Source organism: Tenrec ecaudatus, chromosome 14 (assembly GCF_050624435.1).
Source record: "Tenrec ecaudatus isolate mTenEca1 chromosome 14, mTenEca1.hap1, whole genome shotgun sequence".
Lineage (NCBI taxonomy): Eukaryota > Metazoa > Chordata > Mammalia > Afrosoricida > Tenrecidae > Tenrec > Tenrec ecaudatus.
Window position 1 is genome coordinate 8,189,775 of NC_134543.1, and position 8,854 is coordinate 8,198,628.

At 55.2% G+C, this 8,854-nt stretch overlaps 1 protein-coding gene across 3 annotated transcripts in view; it reads right to left on the reverse strand.

Annotated features, from left to right (window-relative positions):
* BDKRB2 (bradykinin receptor B2) overlaps positions 1-6,489 on the reverse strand; it is a 32,653-nt gene extending 26,164 nt beyond the window's left edge. Inside the window, exon 1 of one of the 3 annotated variants that reach the window (XM_075530536.1) lies at positions 6,250-6,489. The gene's annotated coding sequence lies outside the window, so the exon portion shown is untranslated. The other 2 variants (XM_075530534.1, XM_075530535.1) reach the window with 2 other exon arrangements.
* Between the last annotated feature and the right edge of the window lie 2,365 nt (positions 6,490-8,854).

Sequence of the window (8,854 nt, forward strand, 5' to 3'; positions counted from 1 at the left end):
CAGATGAATGTCTATGGATTTGCTTCTCTAGTCGACCCGGACTAACATAGAGCCACTGTGTCAGTCCTCCTTGTCCGGGGCCTTCCACTGCTTCCTTGTCCCTCCACTTTACCAAGTATGACATCCTTCTCAGGGACTGGCCTCTCCTGACAATGTGTCTGTAAGATGCAGTCTCATCCTCTTTGCCTCTAAGGAGCATCCTGGCTGTGCTTCTAAGACAGATCTGTTGGTTCTTTTGGCAGTCCATGGGACTTTCAACATTCTTCGCCAGCATCGTTCAAATAAATACATCGGTCCTTCTTCAGCCTTCCTTATTCAATGTCCACCTTTCACCTGCATGTGACATGATGAAAAACACTACAACCTTGAATCCCGTACACCATGGCCTTCAGGGTGACATCCCTGTTGATCATCCCTTTCAAGAGGCCTGGTGCCGCAGCATTACCCTGTGCAATGACCTCAATGTTTGGGTCCAAGGAAGTGGCATGAATGGTGGATATTAGGCAGGCAGGAACAAATGAGACAGGAAAACAAAAGAGCTCGCCTCCCCCGCCGCCCCAGTGCCAAGTCTATCGTGGCTCCCACCCTTGCTGTTAGCTGAATGTGGGAAAATTCCATGATTATGCTGTTTTGTTTACCCCAATGCCCACTTTGAAGCTGTCTCGTATTTGTTGGTGCAGAAATGCCTGAGGCCACCTTGGCATTTCTTCCTTGGTGGGGCCCGGTGACATAGTGGTGAGGAGCTGGGCTGTGATTTGCAAAGTCAGAAGTTCGATACCACCAGCTGCTCCGCAGGAGGAAGATAGAAAGTCTCGGAAACCCACGGGACAGTTCTCTGAGTCCTGTATGGGGCGGCAGCGCCGAGGACGGTGGGTTTGGTTTGGGTTGTTGATGTACAGTGTACCCCTGCCTTTGCTGCCACATCTGTTGGTTCCATGATTTCTGCTTGCCTTGCAATGAAAACAGGTCACTGGATGGACCTGTCGGGGGGAGGCCTTAGCTCTCCTTTTCATACTCCATCATGGAGAGGAGGCAGACCCATTTCACAGATGGGCAAACAGAGACTGGGGAGGAGGGAGGGGATACACACCACCTTGTCACCCTCACAGGCCACCCCAAGCTGGGCCAGACCTGCCCTTTGGGCTGTCGTGCCCTGTACCCAAAAGCCTGGACAGTGAGTGTGGCCATTACATCATCTCCTGTCAACTTGAATGAAGGGGTGGAGTCTAGCCTGTCAATCAGGTCATAAGCCAATGAGACCTCTGTGTGGGCATGACCTTCTCCTGAGGATTCTGGGAACTCCTGTCATCCTCCCTGGAGAGGGGACACATGCTTTCTCTGCTTCACTTTCCTGATGACAAGCCACATGGAGCCACACTGATGGCAGCCAGAGCCCAGGAGATGCTTCCACAACCATTGGATCCATAAGATTTTCCACCCACTGGCCTGTGATCTTCCTGTATTCGGCATCGTTTCATGTATCTGTGAGAGTCTGAAGAGGAATTTGTGGACTAGTATGGACATATGGCCTAATGTCGGACTGATGGAATTGGTCTGGACTGGGATGTTTTCTCAACCTATAATTGCTCTTTGATATAAAGCTCTCACATACACCCACATATGAGTATCTCTGGAGGTGTTTCCCTAGTCAATCTGGTCTGACACCATGTTGGCACCCTGATTGGCATCCTGACTCCAGCTCTCGCCTTAGGGGTGATGTGACCTCCAGTGTGTGCCCCTCGTGGGGTGAGGAGCATTCTCTCCGGCTTGAAGATCTTAGCTCACACTGGCCAGCAGCTCCCCTTCCTGACTCAGGAATGACAGCTGCCTCTATCTTCAAGTCCCTAGATTAATGTCTCACCCTGCACTGCCCCTGCATCCCGCCCTCCAAAGGACGCTATAGTCCAAACAGTCTCATGCTTGGAAGCCCCAGCTGATATTTGTGGGAAATGTGTGTGCCCATGGCTGGGAGAACAGATGTCCAGGACACAGACGGGGTGTCCCTGCTGTTCGCACCATGGGAAGCGCTCTGGTCAGAGTTCAGTGGATTCAGCACTGACCCCCTGCGTCCACCTGTCCAACTCCAGATCTCTTAGAGAGGCCAGTTGCAGCAGGGGGAGGCACGGTGACCAGCTCTAGAGAGTGCACTTCCTACCAGCCAGGAGGGAGCCCAGCATCAGTAGGGGACAAGGGTGCCCTAATCAGAGCACCTGCCTGTGGTGCTGGATCCGCCACGTTCCTCTCCCCCCACATAGGTACCCCCTTCGCTATCCTGGGGTAAGGATGTGGAGCCTGCTCACAGTCACAGCCTGGACGCTGCAGAAATGCCACAGCTGGTGGTGGGCACGTGCCAGCAGCAGAGAAAGTGTGAGCGTGTGAAAGCACATGTGTGTCTGTGTTTGTATGGGGATAAATGTGTGCATGCACATGTGTGTGTGCATGTACATGAGTGAGTGTGTATGTGCATGCATATGTCAGTGAGTGTTGATGCGTGTGTGAACACGTGTGTGCATGTGTGTTGTGTGCTCATGTCCATGTGTGTGAGTATAAGCAGGTGAATGTATGCACATAGGTGGTCAGGTATGTGTATATATGTATGCATGAGTGGATATGTGTACATTTTGTGCATGTTGTATCCATACATGCATGTGTTGTTCTATATGTATCTGTGAGTGTGTGTACACATGTATATGTATACATTTAAACACACACATGAACTGCACAGGCATATGGACATGCTAACCTATACATGTGTGTATGAGTGTATGCATTCTGTGCATGGATGCGTGTCTGAATGTTGATAGTGTGTGTGTGCATGTGAGAATGTGCACATGTGTATGTGTGAGAATATCTATGTAAGTGCACACACGTGTGTTTGTGAATGTTTGTGAGGGAGCGTGAGGCAGCGTGTATGTTTGAGTATGAGAGTGTGTGAAAGTATGTGTATCCGAGTGTGAGTGTGAAAGAGTGGGTTTGTGAGTGTGTGTATGTGAGGACGCACGTGCGTGTGAGAGTATGTGTGTGGGGGGGATGGACACAGGCAGCTAGGCTGGATCCATAGGTGGAAGATGTGTGTGTGTGAAAGAGAATGTGTGTAAGAGAGTGTGTGAGTGTGTGCGAGAGAGTGTGGGAGAGAGTGTGGGAGAGAGAGAGTGTGTGTAAGAGAGACAGTGTGTGTGGGAAGTCAGTTATGGACACAGGCAGCTCAGCTGGATGCACAGGTGGGAGGTGTGTGTGCGTGTGTGAGTGTGCATGTGAGAGGGTGTGCGTGAGTGTGTGCTAGGTGGGTCATGGACACAGGCAGCTCAGCTGGATGCACAGGTAGGGCGTGAGGAAGGGAAGAACAGAGACCCTGCCGCGGGACCCCAGCCCAGGAGGTGAAGGAACAACCTGCGATGGGACTGTCCAGGGTCGTCAGGGGTGGGGGTGGGGGTGGGAGCGGGGGCTGCGGATGCAGAGGCCTCTCAGAGTCATGTGGGTCGTGGCCTGTCTTTACCTCCAGCTTCTGCCTTCTAGGTCAGCAGAGGAGCTGGAGGAGGAGTGGGGTGGGGAAGGAGAAGGAGGAGGAGGAAGACGAGGATGAGGTCTCAGACGAGGGTCACGATGGAGCAGTGGGCATTGCCCTTGGAGTCTATGTCCCAAGGTTCCCGACGAATGCTGGTCCCAGTGGTGTAGTCGGCTCTGACTGTGGAGACCCCGTATCAGTCAGGGTCGACTTATGCTCTACAGATGGCCAGACCTTTCCTGCCCAGCACCTCCGGTAAACCCAAACCTCCAACCTGTCTGTCAGCAGCTGGGGCTCACACATTTCTCATGGACCCAATAGCCCATGCTTCAATGCATGGTCCCACATGTATCATTACAGCAGCCCCCAGCCCCACCTGTGTCCTTCCAACCCTGTGTCCTTCCAATCGGTGCACCGATTCCCTTTCCGCTTCTATCCCCTTGTCCTGTCTCCACCGGTCACTCCAGGACAATTCCAGTTAGAGAAGACTGTAGGGGGTCTCCTGGTCCCACCTTCTTGTAACTAACTGACAAAGAAGGCTCCCGAGGCGGGGCAACTTGTACTAGGTGTCTACCGAGGGCAGGCTTCCACCCCACCCCCTCCCAGGAGACCATGCCCACTGCGGTGCCACCCTGGGGCTCTGGGCAGCACCTTGAAAAGACCCCTCTTTCACATCCAGCCACTGGGCCTCAGGGGCTCAGGCCTCTGCTGAGTTTCTGAACTGCCCATTTTCCCACGTGGAGTCCTGAGCCCCAGAGAGGATCCATGTGGAGTTCAGCTCCCTTCAGAGGTCAGAGCGACCCCACAATTCGTGTGTGGGGGAACCTCATCTCAGTCCGAAGGGAGGCTCCTGTCGGTGCTGCCCACACCAGGAACACATGCAGAATACGTGGTGGACGGGACAGCAGGCCACTGCTCTCATCCTGACAGCCCTGCTGGGGCTGCTCCTCCCTGGACCACGACCACCAGGAGCTCAGAAGATGGAGCAGCGCTCCTAGCAGTCCCCTTGGGGCCCCTCGGGACATCCTGCTAGCCAGGGTCTCAGCATGAGGACCCCTGGCATCACAGTGGCTCCCTGCTGGGCCCCTTGAGCAGTGGCCGCCAAATCCGCTCAGCTCCAAAGTTCCACTAACCTGTCATCATTCCAACTGACCCTTGCTGTTGATGACAGATAAGAACCGGGCCACAGCAAGCTGGATTTGGCCCATGGTGGGGGTGGCAAGCAAAGGGTCTTTCTGAGGTCCTGTCCATTCCCTGAGACTCAGTTTCCCCCTCTGGACCACATGAGGTCTAGACTTCATGATCCCAGGCTTCTGGGAGTTTGGGAAGAGCTGGGCTGAGGCCTGGGGCGGGCATAGATGCCCTCTTGGTTTTCAAAACCCTTTCTCCGGGCTGCCCTGACTCTCAGCCCAGACAGGGGACAAGGCCACAGGGCTCCTGACTGCCAATGGCTCCCATCACCGCACTGCTGCCGGAGCCCGAGGACAGACCATTGAAAGCCCCGCAGAGGCACTCCTGCAGAGGAGGGGCCAGTGTGCCCCCAGGGCCACTCATCCTGTCCCAGCCTGGAGGGACAAGAGGGGGAGCTGCTCTGAGCCGGCTGAACTCCCGTTTTCTGCGGGCTGGCAGGAACCCCAGGCAGCCGTGACTCAATGAGAGGCACATCGTAACCTGCCCCGTGGGCCGCACCCAGAGCCTATCCCACCTGGTCCAGGAAACCTGCTGCTCTCAGCAGCTCCAATAGGACTTCCATCGATTGAGAAACTTCTGGTTACCTGGTAGGACCCCCCCTACCCACTCAACCTCCATCACCCCACTGTCCCCACCCTGGGGCCTTCAGAGCCACCCTGCAATTGTAACCCAAACGAGCCCCTGCCACCTAGCTGACTCTGACCCATAGAGACCCTGCCTACGTGGGGTTTCTGAGACAGCAAATCTTCACATGGGCAGACGGCCTCAAGTGTCCCTCCCCGTGGAGCGCCTGCTGGACTTGAACCAGCAACCTCTGCAGTTTGCAGCCAAACGCTTATCCCCCAGGTGCCTAGGGCTCTCTGTGGTTTGGGACAAAATAACTTGCCCAACAATGTCACCCGGAGTGAGAGGCAGAACTGGGCTTGCCAGGGCTCCAAACTGGTGCAAAGACCTGCTCTTTGTGTCCCCCACCTAGAGACCCCGAGACCCCGCCCGAACAGCCAGGACCCAAACAGGTGGCAAAGGAAGCCGTGTCTGAAATAACATTCCCCATGCACCCCCGGGAGGGCACCGTTTACACCCCTCCTCTCGCTGCCTGGCTCAGCGCCTGCCTTCCACAAAGAGTGGGTCTGGGGTTTCTGACCCCCTTGTCCTTTGCAGGCGACAAGGGCGGGGGGGCTCAGAGAGGAAGCGTCTTTCTTGCCCCTGGTCACACAGGTAGAGCTCTGCCAGAGTGTCACAGGTGGAAGTGACAAGCCAGCGTCAGGAGTATCAGCCCCACTCCCGTCCCCACTGCTCCGGGCTGGTCCCTGCTGCCTCAGTCCGAGGCGTCCACCCAGAGTCTATCAACACTCACCAAATGGCTCTCACACGCCACGGGTCACCTGCCTCCAGTCCTGCTGCTGGGAGCCTTCCCCAGGCTCAGGGAAAGGGGGAGCTTTCCCTAAGTCCCGCCGGACACGGACCGGAGGGACACTTCTTTCTGCGGCCAGCCCGCTGGCCCGCACTCCTGGCCAACAGAGGCAGCTGGACCAGCTCCTGCCCGCACCTACCTCGTCCAGAGGAAGCCCAAGCCCGTGGGCACCTCGGTGTCCTCCTCCGTCTGTCCGTCCCAGCTGCCTGCCGTCCAGGCGGAGCTGGAGCGCCCTTGGAAACAGCTCATCTTTCAAGGGCTCGGTGGTGATGTCACCGCCCTCCCAGGCACTCCCTCCCCTCACCTCCAGCCAGGCTGTGTGCTTCCACCCACCCACTCTAGGAGCCAGGCTGCCTGTCTGGAGCTTCTAGAACCCAGGTCTGCAGAGGCCGGGGTCTGGTGGGCATGACAGCAGCTGCCCAGCCCGGCTACGCCTGCCCACTGAGCTCCGCCCTATTGTGTGGCCGGCTGCCCATCTGAGCCTCAGAGAGAGGCAGTTTGCAGGGGCTAATGGGTCCCGGACAGGAGTTATCTGTCCTGGGTTGGTTTCGATTCCAATGCTGCGGTGGGTCTCCTTTGCCAGTAACTTCGCTCTCCAAGCCTCCATTTACCGAGTTCAGAAATGGAGCTGACAGCAGGATGCAGTGTGGTGCGGAGTGACAACCATGCCTGACCCAAGTCATGTTCACTACTGCACGCCAGGTACCGTCTGAGCACAAAACACATCCACTCGGCCATTTCTTCCAGCTACCCAGGAGCTCTGGTAACCAGGTGTTAGTTCTAAGCCACTCGCCCACCCTCTTTCTTTCTTTTTTTTTTCTTTGACTGTTTTTTTAAAATTATCATTTTATTGGAGGCCGGTGCGCCCCTCCCCAAAGAGCTCATCAAGAGCTTATCGTCTTCCTGTGTCTCGGAGCTGGCTCTCACTTGGGTCAGCTTCGCCCGCGGATACATTGGTGAACGAGAACACCGTTGCTGGGCCTTACTTACTTTCTCAAGACAGTTGCTTTGGGTCTGAGTTTTAGGTGTAAACCTGGGCGTTTTCACAGGAGGTGTGTAAACAGAGGGGGAGGCACATGGGCGGGTCGGGGCCTGGTTTTACTTTATGCCGCTTGTGGATCCCTGGTGGCGGAGTGGGTGACAAGCTGGGCAGCTAACCACAAGGTCAGCGGTTTGAAGCCACCGGCTGCTCCGTGGGAGAGTTATCTCCTCTAACTCCGGGAAGGAGTTAGAGGCCCGGGAACTCACAGGTGAAGTTCTATTCGGTCCTAATGGGTTATTATGAGTCAGAATTGACTCAGTGGCAGTGAGGTTTTGGTTCTTGGTGGCAGCCGTGGCTGTAGGGGACAGACATTCAGAGCCACCCTGAAGGGGGGAGCACCTTCCTGTGACCTGTTTGTGGGCGGTGGTGACGTGTTTGTGCCCCTGAGTCGTTCACCCACCCCCGTGAGAGGCTTAGAGGGGATTTCCTGCCACTTGAACATTCAGCCTGACTTTCTCGGTCTGGCCACCAAAACGTACTGACCACTGACAGCTGTGACCCTCCTGGAAAATCCAGGGATTTTCAGGCCCTTGTTTTATTAAAAAAAACCTTAACACCCTCCTTGCAAAGGAGAGACAGGAGGAGAGGGAGCCTGCTGGTGCTGGGGGGCAGGTGGGGTGCCGGAACCCCATCTGCTGTCCCCCTCCTCCTGTAACTTCTCAGAAGCACATCTACCAGCCAGCAGCTGGGTCCACACTCATCCCTGAAAAGCCCCCGAAAAGGCTCTGGGATCCACCTGTGGTTCCCTTGGAGCTGGCCGCCTCAGCCTGGGGGAAGCCCCTCCCTGGCCAGGCTGACTCCGTGGACATATCTGCACACAGCCTGTTTGTTGACCGTGGGGTGTGGGTGTGTCTGTTTCTGTGGACAGACTTCCTCAAGTCCGTGGTGATAGTTACGCACATTTATGTCAACTTGATGAAGGAATGAAGGGGCGGAGTCTAGCCTGTCAATCAGGTCACAGTCTGATGACCCCTCCTTGTGGGCGTGTCCTTCTCAGGATTCTCTCTCTGCTTCCACATTCCTGTTGACAAGCCACATGGAGCCACGCTGACGGCAGCTGGCCCTGGGGTGCTCCCACCACCACTGGATCCACAGGACTTTTCATCTACCGGCCTGTGGTCATCCTGCTTTAGCATCATTGCCTGTGCTGCATGAGTCTGAAGAGGAATGGATGGACCGGTACTGGCAGTTCCTTACTCTTTTTTAGCTTTCCTTTGTACCTCCGTGTTTTCTAAGTGAGGTTGGTCCTGTCCACAGGTATAACACAACAGACGGGACCACACGTGTAGTGTTGGTTCATGCATTTCATAAAACTAGTTTTACTTTTGAGGAAATATGATATTTTTATTTCCTTGCGTCGGTTACTTCAGGAAACAAACATCCAACGCAAAGAGAAAAAAAAATGCCAACCAATCACTGATGGGCGGTGCTCAACCTTCCTCATGCCGCGACCCTTTCCTATAGTTCCTCATGTGGTTGTGACCCCTCCCAACCATAAAATTATTTTCATTGCTACTTCATCACTGCCATTTTGCCACTGTTATGAATCGGGTGACCCCTGTGAAAGGGTCGTTCAATTCTCCAAGGGGTCTCGACCCACAGGCTGAGAACCGCCGAATCAGCGGGTGATACATGGGCATTGCTTTCAGCTTTGTGTTACACCCCAGTTCCCACGAGAGTCCCTATGAGTGCAAAGGTGTTT